The sequence below is a fragment of the Arachis hypogaea genome, chromosome 20 (genome assembly GCF_003086295.3).
Source record: "Arachis hypogaea cultivar Tifrunner chromosome 20, arahy.Tifrunner.gnm2.J5K5, whole genome shotgun sequence".
In the NCBI taxonomy this organism is placed as follows: Eukaryota; Viridiplantae; Streptophyta; class Magnoliopsida; order Fabales; family Fabaceae; genus Arachis; species Arachis hypogaea.
Genome location: NC_092055.1, coordinates 53938379 through 53965637, shown reverse-complemented (window position 1 = coordinate 53965637; position 27259 = coordinate 53938379). Strand labels below are relative to the sequence as shown.

Below are 27259 nucleotides of genomic sequence, written 5' to 3'. Positions count from 1 at the left end.
ATTAAAGTTTCGGTAATAGAAAAATAATAAAATGTTATATCATTTAATTTGAATAATTGGTATTGAGTTTAAAGTACATTTTATAAAAATGTGATTAATATACTTATTTTATAATTTAAACTAAAAATAATTAATTGAACTTAGCAATATGTTGATGAATAATGTTCTTATATATTTTTAATAGAGTATATTTAATTTTAAAAAATTACTCTACTCTTCAATTTTATCAAAATATCTATTCATATCTATCCTTATTTCTTTATAAAATCCTAATTTCACTAAATTCCTAATTGATACCCTAATTTCACAAATTAACACATACACAGAAAGGAAAGAAAGGGAACAGGGGGAGCTTGAGGGGGGAAACGGAGAAGAGGGGGAGAGAGTGACGGAACGGAGTAAGAAGAGAGGAAGGAGGATCGCCGCGCTGTGCCGCTCCTTGTGCCGGTTGCCATTGCTGTCGTTAGAGCCAGAGAATAAGAGAAGCAAAACCGCGAAGAGAAAGAGATCGACGGAGACGTTCACTCGCTCATCGTTGTCGCTGCCATGCGTTGCCTCCGCTGCTGGTTCAGCTGCCGTCGAGCTCGCAGCAACCGTCACCATGGAGACCGCCAATATCATCTCCGAAGCTGCGTCGTCAATTAGGTTAAGGAGGGGGAGAATCGTGAACAACTGGCGGAGGAGGAGAAGAACGTGTGGTGGTGGGTGTTCTCTTAGCCAGCGTCGTTGAAGGATGCTCCGCCACCGCCGCCGCCGGAATCACGAGCTGAGGTAGAGGAGGAAGCTATCTTCCCTGTTGTTGTAGTCACCGTAATTCTACTACTATGGCTTTGTTTTCTTGTTTTATTTAATTACTGATTAAGCTGCTGTAGCTGTGGACTGTGACGATCGATTTTCCAAAAGAATCGTTGCTGCTATGAACTATTTCATCCCTGCCCTGATATTGCTTTGTTACCACAGCCTCCTTCATCCTTGTATCTGAATCTGTATCATTCACAACCTATTTTGATTATTGTTATCTCTGCTTGCCGCTTCATTGTTATAGGAAAAATGCCCAAAAATATTTATATTTCGGTCTTGCCACCATTATCGCGATTATTGATGACATCGCTGCTGCAGAGGGTCTCAGGTATCACTGTTGTGGTTGCTGCCACGAATTAGGAATAAAGGGAATTGCTGTGTTAAATCCTGCGATTACGACATCGAGGTAGGGGGTTTAAAATGATTTTAATTTAGGAATGCCAACAAGGTTTATTGAATAACTGCAAATAGTATTAATGGCTGTGAGTAATTAATTGATTATATGAATGTTGGATTGTGATTGCGATTGTGCTTGGTGCTGTGATTGAATTGATTGTAATTATGTATGGTAGATGATTGAATTATTGATTGTTGGTTGTTGAAATGGTTGTTTGGTATATTGCTATGGCTATGAAAGTGACTTGAGATTAGTAGAGGATTGTGGTTTTGACTGATTATGTATAAATGGTTGAGACTAAGATAATCATTTGATATATTTGATACTGGATTGAGAATTGTTGAAGAATTAGGGCCCAAAAGACTAAACTATTATTAAGAATTTGGTTTTCAAAATAGAATGGTTACTTTGAGGACGGCCTAGTAATTTGTTAGCAATCGAAATGGTATGAGATTAAAATCTGAGTAAACTTTAACAAGTGTAGTTGTTAGGATTTAAATTTAAAGGTTTCGTATTAACTGAAGATTTAGTTATGATTTTTCAAAGTTAATCCGTAAAATCTGAATTTCTGCATTACCTTTAAGTGAAAACAGTAACTTTGAAAGACTGTAACTAATTCTGTGATGATTGGAATTGTATGAGACCAAGTCTGGGTTAAACTTAGGGATATAAGGAACTAAACTGGTAAATTTGAGACTTTTTCATTAAGTTTATGATTTATGGTGAATTTTTGAATTGGGGATGTCAAATCTGGTTTTTTTTCTGCAGAACGTTTAACACAGCAGCAACTTGATTCCTTTATGGAAATTCTGCAGTTTGAATTTTGAAATGGAACTAATTTTAAATGAAATCTTAGTCCTATTATTTTTATGTCGTAAAATTTCAGAACGGTTGACCTTGCGGTTTAAAAGATAAAAATTTTTGAAATACGATGCATTATGCAGTAAAGGCCAGATTCTGTTTTCTTAAATCAGTAAATTTGGAAGTTTATAACTTTTGAACCTGGTTGGATATCGAGGTGCAACCAATTGGAAGTGAAAATTAAGTATGTTTAGCATTTGTGACTTAAATTTCAGGGCTATCCATGTTTTAATAAGTGAGTTATGGGACTTGGAAGAGGTTGTGTTCAATGATTTGTAAAACAGAATTCTGCAAAAAATTACCTAACTTTCAAGCTACATAACTCCTTCATTAAAAATGGTATGACCCTGGAACTAATTGAAAACGAAATTTGGATGAGTTATGTTTAACCATATTAGTTTTGAAGGTAGTTGGATTTAATTTGGATTTTATATGAAATTTCAAATGTTGTATAGTGCTGCTGTCTTCTGGTTTTAAAACACTGCAGAACAGTCACGGTTTTGCTTATATTCCCAAAGCTAGAGTCAGCAAAAAATTATGATTTTAAGTTTAATAGAAAGATTAATCCGAGACGGTCGCATGGATATAAAATTTGCGTAATTCCGAATTCATTTGATATTTTAAAAACAAAATGGAAATCAGGCTGCCAAGTTGTGTTGGTAATTATTTTGGATATAGAATTTAAAAAATAGATTTTCTATTATCAAATGTTTTTGAGAATATATATTGTTGTGGCAACTGCTGAAAGAGGCTGATGAAATGTTGAGAAAGAAGGAACCCGTAAGGGTGGCTAAGTCCTATTTTTAAAGGAGATTATGTCCAAATTTTTATAAAAGTAAAAGGAGTTAATCAAAATGAATACTTGAGACTTGTTTAACGATAATAACTTTACTCATTCTTTTGAGAAAATATATTTGATTTATAAAGTTGCTAGCAAGGACATGGGTTTTGTCCCGCTTGCATATTTACATTTACAAAGGAGTAAAGAGATAAAAAGAAAAAGAGTAATATAGATACAGATGAAAGAGTATTCAGCGAAAAGTAAAGAGATACAGAGAACAGAACAACTAGAGTAGAGTAAAGAGATGCAGAGGAAAGAGAAACCAGAGCAGAGTAAAGAGATATTTGTATATATATATATATTAGTTGCTTGATGCAACCCAGAGCTATATTTATATATATTAGTTGCTTGATGCAACCCAGAGCTATATTTATATATATATATTAGTTGCTTGATGCAACCCAGAGCTATATTTAATATATATTAGTTGCTTAATGCAACCCAGAGCCTCTGTAGGGAAACTAAGTTACCTACAGCCATTTTCCGCTTCCCCAGAGCAGAGCAGAGTATATATATATTTTCCTGCAGTAAGTAGAGGCTGTCTCAAATGAGCGGCTATTATCATATTCGCATTTATTTAGGAACGGAAAATCGTATTCGAAAAATCGGGATTACTCGTGACTAGATAAATGTCGGGATTGCGGGCAGCCAACCGACACATGAGCTCATGGCCTGTACTAGGACTAGACATTCATCATATGCATCTATGTGACATTGTTTGGGTGTGTATATTGTAATTGGTTTGCCTAAATGAATAATTCTGTTAACTGCTAATTACTATACTTGATATAATTGCTCTTGATTGTGTTTGAACCTCATTACTTGTGTTTGTAACTGATTGGCTGGATTGTGGTGAATTGGGTGTTGGTTGAATTGCTTGGCCCTGAGGCCGTAATTGGATTGTGTTTGAGGTTTAGTAAGTATGAAAGATTGAGCTGGTTCAGCATAGACTTAATGAACCTATGCTTGGAACAGATTAGTCATTCATACAGTCTAGAAAACTTTTATGAGTTTTATAAAGAAAATATGGGTCTAGGATTTTGAATAATTAACTAATACTTTTAAAGAAGGTTAATTTTCTTTTAGATGTCTCTGAATGAAACTAACTATTTGCGCTTTATTCTTTACTTTCACGGCATTCTCGACCTCTACTGAGAACATATGGTTTGGTTCTCACCCCCAAATTTTCCACCCTTTCAGTGACAGGTTTGAAGACGCAATTTGAAGCTGCGAGCGATTAGTAGGCTTTCTTTATGGTTTTAATTGCTTTCATAGAGTCCCTCACTCTTGTCCTTTGAGGTTTTATTTTAACAGAGGGGTAGGTGTTGTATTTGGGTTTATATGACTTCTTATGTATAAGAATTACTATTAATAATACTTATGTGATTGTTATTATTATTTGCAATGTTTATCCTTGATACATGTCATTAATGAATAAAAATAAAATTTTCTGGCATTTTCTTAAAACTGAAACGCGAAATCGATACAAAGGCTCAGTAATTAAGTAGTTAATATTAGAAAAGGTCACGTAACGTTCTTTCTAGTAGAAATACCCTGACTTAAGCAAGGTATTTTGCTGGAAGGGATGTTACACTCCAATTTCATGCCCACTATGGACTACTATGTATCATTGGAAATCTCTGAATGTCAGCTTTCTAACGCAACTAGAAAAACCTCAATTGGACCTCTGTAACTCAAGTTATGCTCCTTTGAAGGGGACAGGGTCGCTAGCATAGTCGCTGGCGTTATTGGCAAAAGTGAGTGCCAATAACGTCCGTGTTCAGAGGATTAGTATTGCCAGGTTCTGGAGCTCAAACTTAATGTCCACCCCATACTATTATATATTGTTGAAAAGCTCTAGATGTCTACTTTCCAAAACCTTTAGAAGCGCATCAATTGGAGCTCTACAGCTCGAGTTACACGTCTTGGAAGACGAAGAGGTCAGCTGGCCTTACTACAGGTTGATACCATGTTCATCTTTGCACATTTGGGGCAGGTTTTATCCCTCAAATTTAGTGTCCACCATGTAGTGCTATATATGCTTGGAAAGCTCTGGAATCCTGCTTTCCAATTCCACTGAAATCACCTCATTTGAAGCTATGTGGCTCAAGTTATTCTTGTTTGAAGAAGGCATGGTCAGGCTGCTGGGTGAGATTTTGCCCACGTTAGTGGCACTAACGTGGCCTTCTCTGCTTCGCAAACGTTAGTGGCGTTCACTTTTTCCACTAACTTTCACAGCTGCCTCCTTTGTTCCATTTTAATGCCCACGTTAGTGGCACTAACATGGCCACTAACGTGGGTGTTCTTGGCTTCGCAAACGTTAGTGGCATTCACTTTTCCACTAACTTTCACAGCTGCCTCCTTTCATCCACGTTAATACCATTAACTTTCTCACTAACGTTGGGGCTTCTCTTTTCTTCCACGTTAGTGCCCATGTTAGTGGAGCTAACGGGGTCGCTAACGTGGGTTTTCTTGCCCTTCGCTAACATTAGTGGCGTTAACGTTCTCACTAACTTTCCAAGCTTTCCTTCCTTCCACTTTAATGGCCATGTTAGTGGCACTAACGTAGCCACTAACGTGGCTCTTCTCTGCTTCTTGTTACCTAAAATCAATCAAACAAAGTACATCAAATTCTTGCTCTTAATCATGAGATCATGCATCATCCATTTTATCATTCAATTCATGCATAATTCTCATGAAATCATTCAAAATTCACAATGTTTGCTTGAATCATGGTATGAATGCATTTTCAACCAAATACTTGCTTATTTCATAAGAAAATGCATGAAACCAACCTAAAGCATACAAAAAATGGCTAGTAAAACTAGCCAAGATGCCCTGGCATCAAGAAGTAGTGGAAGGCGAAAAGAGAAAAGAAGAAGAAAAGTGTTTGGATTCTTTTTTGTGTGTGATTAGGGGTTAGAAGTGGGAGAAGAGTTGGGAGAGTGAGGCTTTTATAGGGGGTGAAGAGTGTGATTTGAATTGTGGAAAATAAAAAGGATTCAATATTTTCCCACTTAGGGAGTTGTGCCTAGCGTGGGAAGAGGCGCCAACCCTCTTCTCACTGTGCCTCCTGCATGTGTTGAGTTCCAAAGGGTAAGTACACTTTGACTTCTTTACTTTATGAGTGATTCACCTTATAGGTCCTATTTTTTCTCTTGAAAATGAAACTGAAACCCGTTTGTGATGACCAAAGAATCCTTCACATTCCTTCTTATCATGGGTAAGTGGGATTGCAACTGATGGGTGTCCCTTGGGACACCAAACTTAATCCTATTGCATCTTAATAAATTGGTTTCATCATTGTGTATTTAATGTGTTCATAAGGATGAAAAAACTCCAATCTCTTCATTTTCTTTTGTTTCTAACCTCTTCTGAACACATTAAACCATATTTATGTTCTTGCTAAAATATTAAGTGCTTTCAGATTGACTAAAATTGGGCTTGCTAGGTGATCCTTGTATGGTGGGGGCCACACCAAACTTAATCTCTAGGCTTACTCTTCAAAATCAAGTTATCAAAATGGTTGTAAGCCTAGATTAAGTGGGTAAGTGGCCACACCAAACTTAGCCTTTTAGCTAGTTCTCAGCCCACTTACTCATCGTTAGTAAATGCATTCATCAAGTTGCAATTCCAGAATAAAAGAGACACAAGAATGTCAGGGTGTCCTAACTACCAAAACTAATATTTAGACTTCTTAACCTACCACTTGCAATCTAATTCTTAATGGTAATGCAACACAAGTGCGAAACTGAAACTTAAACTATCTAAAGCAATAAATTTTTAAACTACTTCTAAGAAAAATAATAAATCAAAAGGATAAAGTGTTGGGGTGCCTCCCAACTAGCGCTTCTTTATTGTCACTAGCTTGACACTCCTCCATCTTTAGTTTAGCTTGAGCTCACTCTCTGCTCCTCTAGGGAACCTCCGAAGTAGTATTTGAGTCTATGGCCATTGACAGTGAAAGTTCTCTGAGTCTTGTCCTCCATGAGCTCTACATGACCATAGGAAAACACCTTGAGTATCCTGAAGGGTCCTGACCATCAATACTTAAGTTTTTCAGGGAAGAACTTGAGTCTGGAGCTGTACAGCAGCACCTTTTGTCCTTCAGTGAACTCTCTTCTTGCTATCCTTTGATCATGCCACCTTTTTTTGTTCTCTTTGTAGACTTTTGCATTCTCATATGCTTGATTTCTAAATTCCTTCAGCTCATTGAGTTGCATTAATCTTCTTTCTCCAGTAGCTTGTTAATCATAGTTTAGCATTTTTAGAGCCCAAAACACTCTATGCTCAAGCTCAACTGGTAAGTGACAAGCCTTCCCATATACCAGTTGGTATGGGTACATCCCAATGGGTGTCGTGTAGGCTGTCTTGTAGGCCTATAATGCATCATCCAGCTTCTTAGACTAATCATTTCTTGAGCTTCGAACAGTTTTTTCAAGAATTCTTTTTAATTCTCTATTTGAAATCTCAGCTTGCCCGTTGGTCTGTGGATGATACGGAGTTGCCACCTTGTGCTTGACTCCATACCTGAGAAGGAGTATCTCAAGTTGTTTGTTGCAGAAGTGTGTCCCTCCATCACTAATGAGGGCTCTAGAAACTCCAAATCTACTGAAGATGTTCCTTCTCAAGAAGCTTATCACAACCTTGTTGTCATTTGTCATAGTGGCTATGGCTTTTAGCCATCTTGAGACATAATCAACAGCCAACAATATGTAACTATTTGAGTAGGAGGTTGGGAAGGGTCCTATAAAGTCAATTCCCCATACATCAAATAGTTCAAGCTCTAGTATGAATTGTTGTGGCATCTCATTTCTTTTGGTTAGATTACCAGCTCTTTGGCACTCATCACATCTTGACACCAATTCTTTAGCATCCTTGAACATTGTTGGCCAGTAAAATTCGAATTGAAGCACTTTTGCTGCTGTTCTTTCTCCACTGAAGTGGCCTCTATATGCGGATCCATGGCACTGCCACAGCACTTCCTGACCTTCTTCATGAGAGACACACCTTCTCAAGATTCCATCAGCACACTTCTTAAACAAATAGGGGTCATCTCAGATGTAGTGTTTGGCATCCTTGATTAGCTTTCTCCTTATGTGTTTGTTGATGTTGGTTGGTAGTTCCCCAATAGCCTTGAAATTAGCTATGTCTGCAAACCAAGGGGCTACTCAGATCATCATCAACTGCTCATCAGGGAAGCTTTCATTTACTGCATCTTGGTGTATCTCTTCTTCTTCTTGTGGAATCCTTGAGAGGTGGTTAGCTACCTTGTTCTCTGCTCTGCTCCTATCTTTAATCTCAATGTCAAATTTTTGTAGTAGCAGAATCCATCTTATTAATCTGGGCTTAGATTCTTGTTTGGTAAGCAAGTATTTGAGTGCTGCATGATCAGTGAATACAATTACTTTGGAGCCAATAAGATATGATCTAAACTTATCAAAAGCAAAGACTATGGCAAAAAGTTCTTTCTCTGTTGTTGTGTAGTTCCTTTGATTCTCATTAAGGACCTTGCTAGCATAGTAAATAACATATACTAGCTTATCTTTCCTCTGTCCTAGAATGGCACCGACAGCAAAATCAGATGCATCACACATTAATTCAAAAGGAAGATCCTAGCTAGGTAGTGCTATAATAGGTGCAGAGAAGAGTCTCTTCTTAAGCTCATCAAAGGCTACCATGCACTCTCTATCAAAAACAAAAGGAGTATTTGAGACAAGTAGGTTGCTAAGAGGTTTTGCAATTTTTGAAAAGTCCTTGATGAACCTTCTATAGAACCCAGCGTGTCCCAAAAAGCTTCTGATTGCCTTAACATTGCAAGGTGGAGGTAATTTCTCAATTACTTCCACCTTTGCCTTGTCTACTTCTATGCCCTTTTTTGAAATCTTGTGACCAAGAACCACCTCCTCAGTCACCATAAAATGGCACTTCTCCCAGTTCAAAACCAGGTTAGTTTCTTGGCACCTTTTTAGCACCAGGGCAAGATGACATAGGCAATCAGAATATGAGTTTCCAAACACAGAAAAATCATCCATGAATACTTCTATGAACTTCTCAACCATGTCTGAAAAGATGGAGAGCATGCACCTTTGGAATGTTGTAGTTGCATTGCACAATTCAAAGGGCATTCTCCTATAAGCAAAGACTCCATAGGGGCAAGTAAAAGAGGTTTTCTCCTGGTCCTTGGGATCTACAACTATTTGGTTGTAGCCAGAGTAACCGTCCAGAAAGTAGTAGTATTCGTGCCCTGCGAGTCTTTCAAGCATCTGGTCCATAAAGGGCAGGGGAAAGTGGTCTTTTCGGGTAGCTTTATTGAGTTTCCGATAGTCAATGCACATAAGCCATTCGGTCACTCTTCTTGTGGGTATCAATTCATTCTTCTCATTTGACACAACAGTGATCCCTCCCTTCTTTGGGACTACTTGCACCGGGCTTACCCAAGGGCTGTCTGAGATGGGATAAATCACCCCTGCTTGCCACAACTTCAACACTTCTTTTTGAACCACTTCATTCATAGTTGGATTCAGCCTCATTTGTTGTTGCCTTGAAGGTTTGGCATCTTCCTCAAGTAGGATCTTGTGCATGTACATTGAAGGACTGATCCCTTTTAAATCTGCAAGTGTCCAGCCTATGGCATCCTTGTGTTGTCTCAGCACTTGGATAAGCTCCTCTTCTTGCTCCTTACTCAGACATGAATTTATGATTATTTGGTGGGTGTTGTTGGCACCCAAATATGAATATTTCATGCTGGGTGGTAAGGTTTTCAACTCTAGTTTTGGTGCCTCTACTTCTTTGTTATCTGTGGTGGTTGGCATGATTGAATTCTTCATGGTTCCTTGTGGTAGTTCTCCACTTGATGCTTGATGTTCTAGCTCAATAGCTCCTTCACATTGTTCTTCCTCCTAAAATCCTTGAACTATCTATTCTATGGTGTCCACCATCATGCATTCTCCTATGGATTCCTTGTGGTAACTCAGTGCCTTGAAGACATTGAAGACCATCTTCTCTTTATGTAATCTCAAGACTAGTTCCCCTTTTTGCATATCAATGATGGCTCCAGTAGTAGCTAGGAATGGCCTTCCTAGGATGATTGATGTGTTGGCCTCTTCTTCCATGTCCAGCACAACAAAATCAGATGGGAAAATGAATTCCCCTACTTTCACCAACAAGTCTTCCACTACGCCATGTGGAAACTTAAATGTTCTGTCAGCCAATTGGAGTGCCATTCTTGTTGGTTTGGCTTCCTCAATCTTCATTCTTCTCATCATGGCTAGGGACATGAGATTTATACTAGCTCCCAGGTCATACAAGGCCTTCTCAATGTTGATATCCCCTTTGATGCAGGAGATTTGGAAACTCCCTGGGTCCTTCATCTTCTGAGGTAGCTTCTTTTGTATGATGGCACTACATTCTTCAGTTAGTACTATAGTCTCCTTTGCCCTCCAGTTCTTTTTTCTTGTTATAAGTTTTTTCAAGAATTTGGCATAAAGTGGCATTTGCTCCAATGCCTCAGCAAATGGTATGTTGATTTGGAGCTTTTTGAAGATCTCTAGAAACTTAGAGAATTGGCCATCCTTCCCATCTTTTCCCAGCCTTTGTGGGTATTGTGCCTTTGGCACATAAGACTTCAAGACTGGTTTTGGTGAGGGTGGAGCAGGGGTCTCTTCTTCATTCTTGTTTTCATGCTTTTCTGCAACTTCTTCTTTATGGTTAACTTTGCTTAGGGTTCCTTCCACCACAACGTTCCCACTTCTACGTGTAATGGCCTTGCATTCCCCTCTTGGGTTGGCCATGGTATCACTGGGAAATGTGTGTGTGGACATTGGGATTTTCTTTGATAAGATCTCCACTTGTGCTTCCAACTTTGAGATTGCTGCGCCTTGATTTTTCAGATTTGACCTGTATTCTTGATTTGCATCTATCCTTCTGTTAGTCTGTGTTTGTCTCTCCACAAGGGTGGAGACTACTCCTGCAAGCTGTGATGATAGATCTACTATTGCAGCTTCCATCCTCTCAAAGTTGCTCTTGATTTCACATGGTTGCATAGTTGAGGGTGGTGTGTCTTGATTGTGGTTGTTGTGTGCTGGTTGGTTGCCATGGTATGATGTGTTTTGTGAGTTATGGTAAGGTCTATGGTTGCCTGTTTGATGGTTAGGGTTGTGAGTGTTGTGTTGATTTGATGGATAAGGTTTGTTGTGGTCCTGGTTATGGCTTTGTTGGTTTTCTCACCCAAAATTTGGGTGGTTCTTCCAACCTGGGTTGTATGTCTTGAGGTTTGGATCATATGGTGGTCTGGATGAGTTGTTCACATAGTTAGCTTGTTCCTAGTCACCTTCAGATTCTAATACACTTCCTTCTTGTTGAGGAATTTGGTCTTGAATGGCTGAAACTTGAGCAGCCTCCATCTTCTTGGTTAAGGCTGCTAGTTGGGCTGCAATTGCCTTGTTTTGAGCTAACAAGGCATCCACAGAATTGAGTTCTAGTACTCCTTTCTTCTGAGTTCTTTCTGAAGCATAGAAATACTCATTTCAGCTACAGTCTCAATGACATCTATGGCTTCTTCAATGGTGTTTTTCTTATTGAGTAAGCCTCCTGAAGAATGATCCATGTCCTTCTTTGATTCATAGGACAGCCCTTCATAGAAGATGTGTAGTTGTACTCACTCATTGAACATTTCTGGTGGGCATCTTCTTGTCAAATCCTTTAATCTCTCCCAGGCCTCATAGATTGTTTCACCATCTTGTTGTCTGAAAGTTTGCACCTCAGCTCTTAGCATGTTGATTCTTTGCGGAGGATAAAATCTTGCAAGAAATCTGTTTACAACATCCTCCCATGTGGTTAGGCTCTCCTTAGGGAATGCTTCCAACCACTTTGCTGCCTTATCTCTGAGTGAGAAGGGGAATAAGAGTAGCTTGTAGGTGTCAGGGTGTACCCTATTGGACTTTACAGTATCATATATCCTCAAGAATGTGTTGAGATGTTGATTTGGGTCTTCTTGGGCACTTCCTCCATATGAACAGTTATTCTGGACAAGTGTGATGAGTTGAGGTTTCAACTCAAAGTTATTGGCAAGGATCGTTGGTTTGAGGATGCTGCTGCCACAGTTTTCTGGATTTGGGTTGATGTAGGAGCCTAAGACTCTCCTTTCTTGTCCAACATGATTTCCAGCATCTCCTCCAACATTGTCATGTACTTCGTCATCCATGGTGGTTCACAGATCTTCCTCCACTAGTTCCTCTCCAACTATGCTTTTGCATCTTGCTTCCCTCCTTAATCTAAGGAAGGTCCTCTCAATTTCACTATCAAAGGAAGATGAAGTTTCTCCCCTTCTACCTGTTATACATTCAACAAACAGTAAGTGGAGGATGAGTGAAAGAATCACTGTAGTAAGATTAGTGGTTAGCTTGGTTGAGGTAATTAATCAAATAGTTAGAAGAATGGAAATATGGACAGTGAATAGCTAGAATAATCAAAGTAAAACTACGGAAACAGAGTAGACAGAAAAGTAAAGAGCTAAAAGGTAAATAAAAAAATGCTTAATCTAGCTCCCCAATCAATTTAATTACTGTCAAATTTAAACCAATCCCCGGCAACGGCACCATAAAACTTGATGAGTCTGAATTCACACCCCAATCAAAAATGGTGAATCAGTTCTTTTGGCAAGCGCACCAAAATTATCGTCAAGTAATAACCCACAGTGGATAGGGATCGTATCCACAGAGATTGGTAAATTTGAGCAGTGTTAATCAATTGATGAATTAGTCAAGCAGACAGATAGATTGTGATTGCAGAATTATAAATGACAGAATTGTAAATGGCTAAAATGTAAAGGAAAGCAATAAAGTACAGAAATGGAAATGGCAGAATGTAAAGTGCAGAATCATAAATGACTTAATTGTAAATGGGAATGGGGAATTACAAAATGTAAAAGCAAGCTATAAAGAAAGTGATAGATAAAAATGGGGAAATTTATTGAGATCAGGAGATGTTGTCTCTTTGGATCAATTCCAGCTTATATCCTCTTCAATCATGCAACTCATTGACCTCTTGGCAATCATGATTAATTGAACCCCAATCCCTTGGTGACTCAATCTCTCAGATCTTGATCAATAGCCAATTCCTTGGTCCAATTATTCATGAAAAGAGATATGCTTGGTCCCTGATTATACCACACATCATCATAGGTCCAAGAAGAGGGAGGATTATATGTCACCATATCCAAACACCAAAACCCAGATCCTACTCAAGTGTGAGAAGGGATTCAAGCATGGTTTCATGTTTCCTTTCCCAAGGTTCCCATGAAACCCATTTTGCATTCAATCTCTTTTCCAAGATAATTGAACACTAAGCATTAAAAAAGAAATTCCTTCTAGCAAATCAAAGAGAAGATGAAGAGAAGAAGAATCATCAATCCATCAAGTACAACAGAGCTCCCTCTCTCAATGAGAGGGAATTTAGCTACTCATAGCTCAAAGAAAAGTACTCAAAATTAAAGAAGATGATGAAGAGTAAAAGTAAATCTAAAACTAGTCTCTCTAACTGCTTAAGCCCCCCTTTTTCAGTACTTCTTGGGGGGCATTTATACTACTTCTAGCTCTCAAAATAAAAGAATTACAAAAGTGAAAAAGGAAAATTACAATTTGGAGGGAAAGGAAACTCAATAAGCGTGACTTCCCAGCTGGCGTGTGGCTAGCGCTTCAGTGGCGGGTCACGTTCTCCTCCAATTCTGGCTTAGCGTGCCACGCCCAATCCCTCAAGTGGCACGATCTTCTTCAATAACATCCCTGGCGTGCCATGCCTTCGAGCTCAAGTGGCATGCCTAGGGTCTTTTAATATCCATGTAGCCTGACGTGTCACGCCTTCGAGCTCAAGTGGCATGCCCTAGCCTCTTTCCTCTTCTTCTTGCATCTGGAGACTTGAACTAGCATGGCACGTCCAGGGTTTGGCATGCCACACCTTTGCTGCACGCTGGAACAAGCTCTCTGGAAAGTTGAACTAGCGTGGCATGCCCAAGGTCTGGCGTGCCACGCCCTTTGTAAGCAAGTGATTCCTCTGTTTGGCGTGCCACGCCACGAACTCAAGTGGCACGTCCCAATGGCTTTTGCTTCCTGAATGACACTGGCGTGCCACGCCTTCAATACCAAGTGGCACGCCTAAGTGAGGAAAAGTGAATGGCATGCCATGCCCTCGACACCAAGTGGCACGCCCATGTATTTGGCCTCCTTCATCCTTTCTGGAAACTTGTACCAGCGTGCCACACCCATGATCTTGCCTTGGTTCCAGCAGCTGGCGAGTCCCGGCCAGCACTCAAGTGGCACGCCATAGTGAGATTCTTGGACTGGCGTGCCACACCTTCGATACCAAGTGGCACGCCTAGCCCTTGCTTTGGCCTCTTTGTGCATTGGCGTGCCACGTCTGGTCTCTCAAGTGGCATGCCTAAGTGAGATTGAGAGCCTGGCATGCCACGCCTTCGACCTCAAGTGGCACGCCCAGACTTCATTGGCCTTCAGCCCCTTCTCTGGGATTTAGTACCAGCGTGCCACGCCATGCTACTCAAGTGGCACGCCTATACAATTGTGGACTTCTCAAGCTTGGCGTGCCACACCTGGTTCCTCAAGTGGCATGCCTAAGTAACTTTTTGGAGCTGGCATGCCACGCCTTCGATACCAAGTGGCACGCTGATGAGCGGATAATTTATATGCTTTTTGGCATTATTTTTACATAGTTTTTAGTATGATTTAGTTAGTTTTTAGTATATTTTTATTAGTTTTTAATAAAAATTCATATTTCTGGACTTTACTATGAGTTTGTGTGTTTTTCTGTGAATTCAGGTATTTTCTAGCTGAAATTGAGGAACTTGAGCAAAAATCAGATTCAGAGGCTGAAGAAGGACCGCAGAGGCTGCTGGATTCTGACCTCCCTGCACTCAAAGTGGATTTTCTGGAGCTAAAAAACTCCAAATGGCGCGCTTTCAATTGCGTTGGAAAGTAGACATCCAGGTCTTTCCAGAAATATATAATAGTCTATACTTTGCCCGAGTTTAGATGATGCAAACTGGCGTTCAACGCCAGTTCCATGTTGCATTCTGGAGTTAAACGCCAGAAACAGGTTGCAAAATGGAGTTAAACGCCAGAAACAAGTTACAAACTGGTGTTCAACTCCAAGAGAAGCCTCTACACGTGTAAAGCTCAATGCTTAGCCTAAGCACGCACCAAGTGGGCCCCAGATGTGGATTTCTGCATCATTTACTCATTTTTGTAAACCCTAGTAACTAGTCTAATATAAATAGGACCTTTTACTATTGTATTAGACATCTTTGATCAGTTTTATGCTATCTTAGACCTTTATGGGGGCTGGCCACTCGGCCATGCCTGGACCTTGTTCTTATGTATTTTCAACAGTAGAGTTTCTACACACGATAGATTAAGGTGTGGAGCTCTGCTGTTCCTCATGAATTAATACAAAGTACTATTGTTTTTCTATTCAAAGCAAGCTTATTCCGATTCTAAGATATTCATTCGCACTTCATTATGAATGTGATGATCGTGACAGTCATCATCATTCCCAACCTATGAACGCGTGCCTGACAACCACTTCCGTTCTACCTTAGATTGAATGAATATCTCTGGGATTCCTTAATCAGAGTCTTCGTGGTATAAGTTAGAATCCATGGACGGCCATTCTTGAGATTCGGAAAGTCTAAACCTTGTCTGTGGTATTCCGAGTAGGATCTGGGAAGGGATGGCTGCGACAAGCTTCAAACTCGCGAGTGCTGGGCCTAGTGACAGACGCAAAAGGATCAATGGATCCTCTTCCAGTATGATCGAGAACCGACAGATGATTAGCCATGCAGTGACAGCGTATTGGACCATTTTCACTGAGAGGACAGGATGTAGCCATTGACAACGGTGACGCCTAACGTACAGCTTGCCATAGAAAGGAGTATGAATGATTGGATGAAGACAATAGGAAAGTAGAGGTTCAGGAGGAACAAGCATCTTCATACGCTTATCTGAAACTCTCACCAATGAATTACATAAGTATCTCTATCTTTAATTTACGTTTTATTTATATTTTAATTATATTTTAATTATCAAATATCCATTACCATATGAATCTGCCTGACTGAGATTTGTAAGATGACCATAGCTTGCTTCAAGCCGACAATCTCCGTGGGATCGACCCTTACTCACGTAAGGTTTATTACTTGGACGACCCAGTGCACTTGCTGGTTAGTTGTGCGAAGTTGTGACAAAGAACTAAGATTATGAACATGCGTATTAAGTTTTTAGTGCCGTTACCAAGGAATGAACCGTCACGATTTCTGCGCACCAAGTTTTTGGCGCCGTTGCCGGGGATTGTTCGAGTTTGGACAACTGACAGTTCATCTTGTTGCTCAGATTAGGTAATTTTATTTTATTTTTAAGCTTTTTTATTTCTTATTTTCGAAAATAATATATAAAAAAAAAACCAAAAAAATCTTATAAAATCATAAAAACCAAAAAAAAAACTTAATTTGATGTTTCTTGCTTGAATCTTGTGTCAAATTTTAAGTTTGGTGTCAATTGCATGCTTTTATAATTTCCTTTAATTTTCGAAACTCATGCATGGTGTTCTTCATAATGTTCAAGTTGTTCTTGATGATTTGCATTGTTTGATCTTTGCATTTTTATGTTTTGTGTCTTTTGTTGTTTTCCATATGCATTCTTGCATTCATAGTGTCTATACATGAAAAATTTTTAAGTTTGGTGTCTTACATGTTTTTCTTTTCTTAAAAATTTTCAAAAATAAGTCTTGATGTTCATCTTGATCTTCAAACTGTTCTTGATGTTCATCTTGACATTCATAGTGTTCTTGCATGCATCATTTGTTTTGATCCAAAATTTTCATGCATTGAGTCTTTTTGATGTTTTTCTCTTTCTTCATTAAAAATTCAAAAATAAAAAAATATCTTTCCCTTATTTCACTCATAATTTTTGAAAATTTGATTTGATCTAGTCAAAAGTTTAAAAAACTTAGTTGTTTCTTATGAGTCAAATAAATTTTCAATTTAAAAAAAATTCTATCTTTTTCAAATCTTTTTCAAAATTCAAATCTTTTTCATTTTTCTTTCATAAATTTTGAAACTTTCAAAATTATTTTCAAAATCTTTCTCTTATTTTTATTTCATATTTTCGAAATTAATGCTAACAATTAATGTGATTGATTCAAAATTTTTAAGTTTGTTACTTGCCTATTAAGAAAAGTTCAATCTTTAAACTCTAGACTCATATCTTTTAGTTTCTTGTTAATCAAGTAACCAACTTTGATTTCAAAACCAAATCTTTTTAAATTTCTTTTTCATATCTTTTTCAAAATAAGTCTCAATCACATCCTTTTTAGAATCAATTTCAAAATCTTTTCTAACTTCCTTTCTAACTTCTTATCTTTTCAAAAATTGATTTTCAAATCTTTTTCAATTAACTACTTGACTTTTTGTTTGATTTTAAAAGTTTACTATTTCAATCATATCTTTTTCAAAACTACCTAACTAATTCTATCTCTAATTTTTGAAAATCCCTTCCCTCTTTTTCAAAATTCCTTTTTAAATTAACTAATTGTTTTAAATTTAATTTAATTTGATTCATTTTTCCTTTCTTAATTTTCGAACTTTAATTTTTATTTTTTATTTTAAATTCAATTTAAAAACAAAAATACTTTTATTCTAATTTATTTAATTTTCGAATTTCTCTTCTCATCATCTCTTTCTAATTATTTATTCATCTACTAACACCCCTCTTTCACCAAAGAATTCGAACTCATTCCTCTCCCTTGTGTTTGGATTCTTATCTTTTCTTTCCTCCATTATTCTCTTCTTATACTCACATAAGGAATCTCTATACTGTGACATAGAGGATTCCTCTTCTTTTCTGTTTTTTTCTTTTTCATATGAGCAGGAACAAGGATAAGAACATTCTTGTCGAAGCTGATCCTGAACCTGAAAGGACTCTGAAGAGGAAGTTAAGGGAAGCTAAAGCACAACTCTCTGGAGAAAATCTGACTGAAAATTTCGGAAAAGGAGACATGGCCGAAAATAATAACAATGTAAGGAAGATGCTTGGTGACTTCACTGCACCAAATTCCAATTTACATGGAAGAAGCATCTCAATCCCTGCCATTGGAGCAAACAACTTTGAGCTGAAACCTCAATTAGTTTCTCTGATGCAACAGAACTGCAAGTTTTATGGACTTCCATCAGAAGATCCTTTTCAGTTCTTAACTGAATTCTTGCAGATCTATGATACTGTTAAGACCAATGGGGTTGAGCCTGAGGTCTACAGGCTTATGCTTTTCCTATTTGCTGTAAGAGATAGAGCTAGAGTATGGTTGGACTCTCAACCTAAGGATAGCCTAAACTCTTGGGATAAGCTGGTCACGGCTTTCTTAGCCAAGTTCTTTCCTCCTCAAAAGCTTAGCAAGCTTAGAGTGGATCTTCAAACCTTCAGACAGAAGGAAGGTGAATCCCTCTATGAAGCTTGGGAGAGATACAAGGAACTGACCAAAAAGTGTCCTTTTGACATGCTTTCAGAATGGACCATCCTGGATATATTTTATGATGGTCTGTTTGAATTATCAAAGATGTCATTGGACCATTCTGTAGGTGGATCCATTCACCTAAAGAAAATGCCGGCAGAAGCTCAAGAACTCATTGACATGGTTGCAAATAACCAGTTCATGTACACTTCTGAAAGGAATCCTGTGAATAATGGGACACCTCAAAGGAAGGGAGTTCTTGAAGTTGATACTCTGAATGCCATATTGGCTCCGAATAAAATATTGACTCAGCAAGTCAATATGATCTCTCAAAGTCTGAATGGATTGAAGGAATCATCCAACAGTACCAAAGAGGCCTCTTCTGAAGTAGAAGCTTATGATCCTGAGAACCCTGCAATAGCAGAGGTGAATTACATGGGTGAACCCTACGGAAACACCTATAATCCCTCATGTAGAAATCATCCAAATTTCTCATGGAAGGATCAACAAAAGCCTCAACAAGGCTTTAATAATGGTGGAAGAAACATGTTTAGCAATAGCAAGCCTTTCCCATCATCCACTCAGCAACAGACAGAGAATTCTAAGCAGAATCCATCTAGCTTAGCAAATATAGTCTCTGATCTATCTAAGACCACTGTAAGTTTCATGAATGAAACAAGATCCTCCATTAGAAATTTGGAGGCACAAGTGGGCCAGCTGAGTAAAAGAGTCACTGAAACTCCTCCTAGTACTCTCCCAAGCAATTCAGAAGAAAAACCAGAGAGTACAAGGCCATTGATTTAACCATCATGGCCGAACCCACAATGGAGGAGGAGGATGTGAATCCTAGTGAGGAAGACCTCCTGGGACGTCCAGTGACCAATAAGGAGTTTTCCTTCGAGAAACCAAAGGAATCTGAGGCTCAATTAGAGACCATAGAGATTCCATTGAACCTCCTTCTGCCCTTCATGAGCTCTGATGAGTATTCGTCCTCTGAAGAGGATGAAGAAATTACTGAAGAGCAAGTTGCTTAGTACCTTGGTGCAATCATGAAGCTGAATGCCAAATTATTTGGTAATGAGACTTGGGAAGATGAACCTCTCTTGCTCACTAATGAACTGAATGCATTGGATAGGCAAAAATTACCTCAAAAGAAACAGGATCCTGGCAAATTCTTAATACCCTGTACCATAGGCACCATGACCTTTAAGAAGGCTCTGTGTGACCTGGGGTCAGGAATAAACTTAATGCCACTCTCTGTAATGGAGAAACTTGGGATCTTTGAGGTGCAAGCTGCCAGAATCTCATTAGAGATGGCAGACAACTCAAGAAAACAGGCTTATGGACAAATAGAGGATGTGTAAGTAAAGGTTGAAGGCCTTTACATCCCTGCTGATTTCATAATCCAAGACACTGGGAAGGAAGAGGATGAATCCATCATCCTTGGAAGACCCTTCCTAGCCACAGCAAGAGCTGTGATTGATGTGGACAGAGGAGAATTAGTCCTTCAACTGAATGAGGACAACCTTGTGTTTAAGACTCAAGAATCTCGTTCTGTAACCATGGAGAGGAAGCATGAAAAGCTTCTCTCACTGCAGAGTCAACCAAAGCCCCCACAATCAAACTCTAAGTTTGGTGTTGGGAGGCCACAACCAAACTCTAAGTTTGGTGTTGAACCCCCACAGTCAAACTCTAAGTTTGGTATTGGGAGGTCCCAACAATGCTCTAAACATCTGTGAGGCTCCATGGGAGCTCACTGTCAAGCTATTGACGTTAAAGAAGTGCTTATTGGGAGGCAACCCAATGTTATTTAATTATATCTATTTTATTTTCCTTTTGTCATTTCGTGTTTTAGTAGGTTGATGATCATGTAGAGTCACAAAAACTACTGAAAAATCAAAAACAGAATGAAAAATAGCATTGAAAACAGCACCCCCTGGAGGAGAGCAGTCTGGCGTTTAAACGTCAGAAACAGGCATCTGTCTGGTGTTTAACATCAGAAACAGGCACCAAGCTGGCGTTTAACGCCAGAAACAAGCATCTGCCTGGCGTTAAATGCCAGAAACAGGCTACATTTTGGGGATAATTTCATATAGTTTTGAGTATGTTTTAGTTAGTTTTTAGTCTATTTTTATTAGTTTTTAGGAAAAATTTATATTTCTGGACTTTACTATGAGTTGTGTGTTTTTCTGTAATTTCAGGTATTTTTCTGGCTGAAATTGAAGGAGCTGAGCAAAAATCTGATTCAGGCTGAAAAAGGACTGCTGATGCTGTTGGATTCTGACCTCCCTGCACTCAAAGTGGACTTTCTGGAGCTACAGAACTCAAAATGGCGTGCTTCCAATTGCGTTGGAAAGTAGACATCCAGGGCTTTCCAGCAATATATAACAGTCCATACTTTGCACAAGAATAGATGACGTAAACTGGCGTTCAACGCCAGTCCTCTGCCCAATTCTGCTGTCCAGCGCCAGAAAAGGATCAAAAACTGGAGTTGAACGCCCAAACTGGCACAAAAACTGGTGTTCAACTCCACAAATGGCCTCTGCACGTGAATTGCTTAAGTCTCAGCCCCAGCACACACCAAGTGGGCCCCAGCACACAGAAGTGGGCCCCAGAAGTGAATTTCTGCATCATCCATCATAGTTTATCCAATTTTTGTAAACCTAGGCTACTAGTTTAGTATTTAAACAACTTTTAGAGACTTATTTTGTATCTCATGACATTTCAGATCTAAGCTTTGTATTCTCTGACGGCATGAGTCTCTAAACCCCATTGTTGGGGGTGAGGAGCTCTGCTGTGTCTCGATGAATTAATGCAAGTATTTCTGTTTTCTATTCAAACACACTTGTTCCTATCTAAGATGTTCATTCGCGCTTAACTGTGATGAAGGTGATGATCAGTGACATTCATCACCTTCCTCAAACCATGAATGTGTGCCTGACAACCACCTCCGTTCTATATCCGATTGAATGAGTATCTCTGAGATCTCATAATCAGAATCTCCGTGGTATAAGCTAGAACTGATGGCGGCATTCATGAGAATCCGGAAAGTCTAAACCTTGTCTGTGGTATTCCGAGTAGGATTCAAGGATTGAGTGACTGTGACGAGCTTCAAACTCCTGAAGGCTGGGCGTTAGTGACAGATGCAAAAGGATAGTAAATCCTATTCCAACCGGATCGAGAACCAACCGGTGATTAGCCGTGCTGTGACAGAGCGCGTGAGCATAGTTTTCACTGGAAGGATGGAAGGTAGCCATTGACAACGGTGATCCACCAACACACAGCTTGCCATAGGAGGACGTGCGTGCGTGAGTCAGAAGACAGAGGAAAGCAGAGATTCAGAAGACAAAGCATCTCCAAAACTCCAACATATTCTCCATTACTGCATAACAAGTAATCTTTAATTTATGCTCTCTCGGTTATTCACAATTCAACTGATAAACATAACTGACTTCCTGACTAAGAATTACAAGATAACCATAGATTGCTTCAAACCAACAATCTCCGTGGGATTCGACCCTTACTCACGTAAGGTATTACTTGGACGACCCAGTGCACTTGCTGGTTAGTGGTACGCGTTGTGAAAAGTGTGATTCACAATTCGTGCACCAATTCTATAGGAGGTTTATAAAGGATTTTTCAAAAATTACAAAACCTCTGAGCAATCTGCTAGCTGCTGACACGCCATTTATCTTTGACACAGAGTGTCTGTAGGAATTTGAAACCCTAAAAGCTAAGCTGGTCATAGCACCAGTCATTTCTGCACCAGACTGGACATTACCATTCGAACTAATGTGTGATGCTAGTGACCATGCCATTGGTGCAGTGTTAGGACAGAGGCATAACAAGCTTCTGCAGGTCATTTACTATGCTAGCCGTGTTTTGAATGACACACAGAAGAATTACACAACCACAGAAAAAGAGTTGCTTGCAGTGGTTTATGTCATTGACAAGTTCAGATCTTATTTAGTAGGATCAAAAGTGATTGTGTAGACTGACCATGCTGCTCTAAAATATCTCCTCACAAAGCAGAATTCAAAACCCAGACTCATAAGATGGGTGTTGCTTCTGCAAGAGTTTGATATAGAAATAAGAGACAGAAAAGGGACAGAGAACCAAGTAGCTGATCACATGTCTCGGATAGAATCAGTAGCAGGGGCGTCCCTCCCTCCTATTGAGATCTCTGAAACCTTTCCAGATGAGCAACTCTTTGCCATTCAGGAATTACCATGGGATGAACTATATCTCTTTAAGAGGTGTGCATACGGAGTAATCCATAGATGTGTGCCTAGAGAAGAGGCATAGAAGATCCTATGGCATTGCCATGGATCATAATACGGAGGACATTTCGGAGGTGAGCAAAAAGCTACAAAAGTCCTCCAATGTGGTTTCTCCCAAGAGTTTGTACGTAACTGTGACAGTTGCCAGAGAGCTGGTAATCTGCCTCACGGTTATGCCATGCCTCAGCAAGGGATCTTAGAGATTGAGTTATTTGATGTATGGGGTATTGACTTCATGGGGCCTTTCCCACCATCATACTCAAACACTTATATTCTGGTGGCAGTAGACTATGTATCTAAATGGGTAGAGACAATTGCAACACCCACTAATGATACTAAGAGAGTGATGAAGTTCCTCCAGAAGCATATCTTCAGCAGGTTCGGTGTCCCTAGGATACTGACAGTGATGGAGGCACTCATTTTTGTAATAAATAGCTTGACTCTGCTTTGGTCCGATATGGAATTAACCATAAAGTGCCTCTTCATATCATCCACAGACAAATGGGCAAGCTGAACTCTTGAATAGAAAACTGAAATGAATCCTGTAATGGACTGTAAGTACCCGTAGAAGGGATTAGGCAAGAAGTCTGGATGATGCTCTGTGGGCATACAGAACAGCATTCAAGACTCCTATAGGGACCTCTCTATACCAGCTTGTGTATGAAAAAGCCTGTCATCTGCCAGTGGAACTAGAACATAAGGCCTACTGGGCGACCAGGTTCCTAAACCTTGATGCTAAGGTAGCTGGAGAGAAAAGATTACTCCAGTTGAATGAGCTGGAAGAGTTTAGACTCAATGCTTTCGAAAATGCTAAAATTTATAAAGAGAAAGCAAAAAGATGGCATGACAAAAGCCTATCATCTAGAGTCTTTGAGCCAGGACAAAAGGTACTACTGTTTAACTCTAGGCTCAGATTGTTCCCTGGGAAATTAAAATCTCGGTGGAAGGGACCATATGTGATTACAAGTGTGTCACCATATGGTTATGTAGAGCTTCAAGATATTGATTCTAACAAAAAGTTCATTGTTAATGGAAAGAGAATCAAACATTATCTTGAAGGCAATATTAAGCAAGAATGCTCAAAACTGAGACTAAATTAAAAAGCTCAGTAAAGTCCAGCTAAAGACAGTAAAGAAGCGCTTGCTGGGAGGCAACCCAGCCATAAAATTAGATGTTTATAACAATTATATAAGTTCATTTAATTTTGTTATTCATGTTTGTTAAAGCTTTTCAGTGAACAAGTCAAGGAAATAGAGGTTCAGAACATAAAGCAGAAGAATCACAGAGAAAAAGAGCTCACTGGCGTTAAAACGCCAGTAAAGAGCCAATTTGGGCGTTAAACGCCAGGATGGCTACCATTCTGGGTGTTTAACGCCAGTAAAGGTATCATTTTGGGCGTTAAACGCCAGAATGGGCAGCATTCTGGGCGTTTAACGACAGAATTGGCAGCATTCCGGGCGTTCAGAAAAACGCCCAATAAAGAAGGATTTCTGGTGTTTAACACCAGCCAGGGTATCTGGCTGGGCGTTAAACACCCAAATAGGCTGTCTAGTTGGCGTTAAACGCCAGAATGGATAGCATTCTGGGCGTTTAACGCCAGGATGACACAAGGGAGATAATTTTGTTTCCAATTCAATTTTTTTCAATTTTTCATGTTTGAATTCATAATTTTTTGCATCAAACATATTTTAAACTTTCATCTTTCAATTTCTATTTTCAAAAATTAATAATCTTTCCAATTCTTTTTAATTCTCTTTTTAATTCTTTTCAATTCCTTCCAAAACGTTTTCAAAACTTACATATCTTTTCAAATTCTTTTCAACTCTTTTTCTTGTATACATTAATATGTTTTCAAAATTAATTGCATCACTCTTCTTCTACTCCCTTCTATCTTATTTTGCTCGAGGACGAGCAAAGCTTTTAAGTTTGGTGTGAAAAAGCTCAATTTTTAATTTTTCCGTAACCATTAATGGAACCTAAGGCCAGAGAAACATCTAGAAAGAGGAAAGAGAATGAGAAATTCATGGGAGATGGAGAAATTCATCTCAAAAGCCCATCACTAGAAAGAGGATGGAGCAAACAAGGGAGCCCACTCATGGACCTCAACAAGAGCACTCTATTATCTTCCATAAAATTAGAGAGGAACAAAAGGCCATGAAAGAGGAGCAAAAATGGGAAAGGAAGAGATATTGAGGAGCTAAAGCACTCAATGGGATCTTCAAGAAGAAGAACTAGCCGCCATCACTAAGGTGGACCCGTTCTTTAATTTCCTTGTTCTTATTTTTCTGTTTTTCGAATTCTAGGCTTTATGTTTTGTCTATGTTTGTGTCTTTATTACATGATCATTAGTATTTAGAGTCTATGTCTTAAAGCTATGAATGATTCCATGAATCCCTCACCTTTCTTAATTAAATAATATTTTTATTTGCAAAAGAAAAAGAAGTACATGGGTTTCGAAATTTATCTTGAAATTAGTTTAATTATTTTGATGTGGTGGCAATACTTTTTGTTTTCTGAATGAATGCTTGAACAGTTGATGCCAGGGCATTTTGGCCAGTTTCACTGACCTTTTCTTTACTATTTTTAGGGTAGTTTCATGCATTTCCTTAGGAAATAAGCTAGTTTTGGATAGATATTCACTTACATCTTGATTCAAGCATACATTGTGCATTTTACATGATTTTATGAGGATTTTGCATGAATTTAGGGACAAATTGGACGTTGCATTTCCCATGATTTGGACTAGAACTTTGATGCACTTTATTGCTTAATTTCAGGACAAAGGAAGCAAAGAAGAACCACATTAGTGGCTACGTTAGTTGCACTAACGTTAACACTAACGTGGAATGGGAGTAACTTGCAAAGTTAATGAGAAAAGTGATTGCCAATAACGCTCTCGAAGCCATCATTGCCCACGTTAAGAAATAGAGCCAACGTTAGTGACACTTAACATTATCACTAACGTTGAACCAAGATCATGAGTGGCCACGTTAGAGTCCACGTTAACCTAGTTAACGTGGCCTCTAACGTTAAGAAGGAAGGGGGGAGCCAACGTTAGTGACACTCAACATTGTCACTAATGTTGGCCAAGGCACATTAAGCCACGTTAACTCCCACGTTAACCTAGTTAACGTGGAAGCTAACGTGAAGGAACAAAGTGGTCGACAACGTTAGTGACACCCAACATTGTCACTAACGTTGGAAGAACACAAGCCCCCAATGAGCCACGTTGACTCCCACGTTAACCTAGTTAACGTGGAAGCTAACGTGAAGAAAGAAGGTGATCGCCAACGTTAGTGACACCCAACATTGTCACTAACGTTGGAAGGAGTCACACATGCCACCATGAGCCACGTTAACTCCCACGTTAACTTAGTTAACGTGGAAGCTAACGTGGATAAGGGAAGGATGAGCCAACGTTAGTGACACTCAACTTTGTCACTAACGTTGGAGATGGCTAGCAAGGCCACGTTAGAAGCCACGTTAACCTAGTTAACGTGGACTCTAACGTAGAAAATAGGGGCAATTTGGAACGTTAGTGACAATGGTAAGTGTCACTAACGTTCTCGAAGGATGGCAAGCCTACGTTAAAAGAGCCACGTTAACTAAGTTAACGTGGGCTCTAACGTAGGGAAGGGGGAGGCTTCTCAACGTTATTGGGAAAGTTGAGTCCCAATAACGTGTACGAAGGACATAGTGGAAACGTTAGTGGCAACGTTTGTGCCACTAACGTTGAGGTTAACGTGGCCTTTAACTTTGGTGAGGAACGTTATTAAAAAAGGTGATTGTCACTAACGTTCTCGAACCCATATTTTCACTGAACGTTAACACCACTAACTTCCTGAGCCAAAGCCCCTGCCCACTTCATACTTTCTCTCTGCAAGTAAAAGCTAAGCCCAATGAAGAAGAGAACTGCTTCCAACTCAAGATCCAAAGGCCCAAGACTTGAAGAATCAACTAGAAGAACAGAAGAGTAGTATATATAGGAGTATCTTTGAAATATTTTGAGAGTTGGAAATTATAGGGAGACTATTAGCATAGAACTACTCTCTCTATTTACTTTCTCTGCACTTCTAAGTTTTCATCATGTATTCTCCATTTTTGTTTTCATTTTCCAGAGCTATGAACAACTAAACCTCTGTCATTGGGTTAGGGAGCTCTGTTGTAATTTGATGGATCAATACTAGTTTTCATTATTCTTCTTCTATCTTTTTTCTTGATTTTACTTGAAAGCTTTCGATCTTCATCCAATTGAGTAGTTATCTTGAAAAAGAAGCTATTCATACTAGGATCTCTTATAAACCTTGAAAGAGGAATGAAGAGATCAAGCTAGAAATGCTTTCTCATGCTGGACCAAATTGGGTTTGGATGGATATGTGACTATAATCCTCTCAACACTTGGTTTGGGAAATGCATGTGGTATAATCAGTGACCATACTTCATCTCTTCTCATGAGCAATTGACCAAGGAATTGGCTATTGATTAAGATTTGAGAGATTGAATTACAAGAAATTGTAATTCAATCACTTAAGATTTCCAAGGAGATCAATGAGTGCATTGATTGAG

General features: G+C 39.1%; 1 long non-coding RNA gene and 1 other non-coding gene across 2 annotated transcripts; one reads left to right on the top strand and one right to left on the bottom strand.

Moving 5' to 3' along the window:
* Window positions 1–288: 288 nt before the first annotated feature.
* Window positions 289–4298, top strand: LOC140182540 (uncharacterized). Its single transcript, XR_011878314.1, has 3 exons — window positions 289–771; window positions 1046–1207; window positions 4101–4298. It is a non-coding gene; the product is annotated as an uncharacterized lncRNA (long non-coding RNA).
* Window positions 4299–18356: 14058 nt separating this feature from the next.
* LOC112788312 (small nucleolar RNA R71) lies at window positions 18357–18464 on the bottom strand. Its single transcript, XR_003195680.1, has one exon. It is a non-coding gene; the product is annotated as a small nucleolar RNA R71 (small nucleolar RNA).
* Between the last annotated feature and the right edge of the window lie 8795 nt (window positions 18465–27259).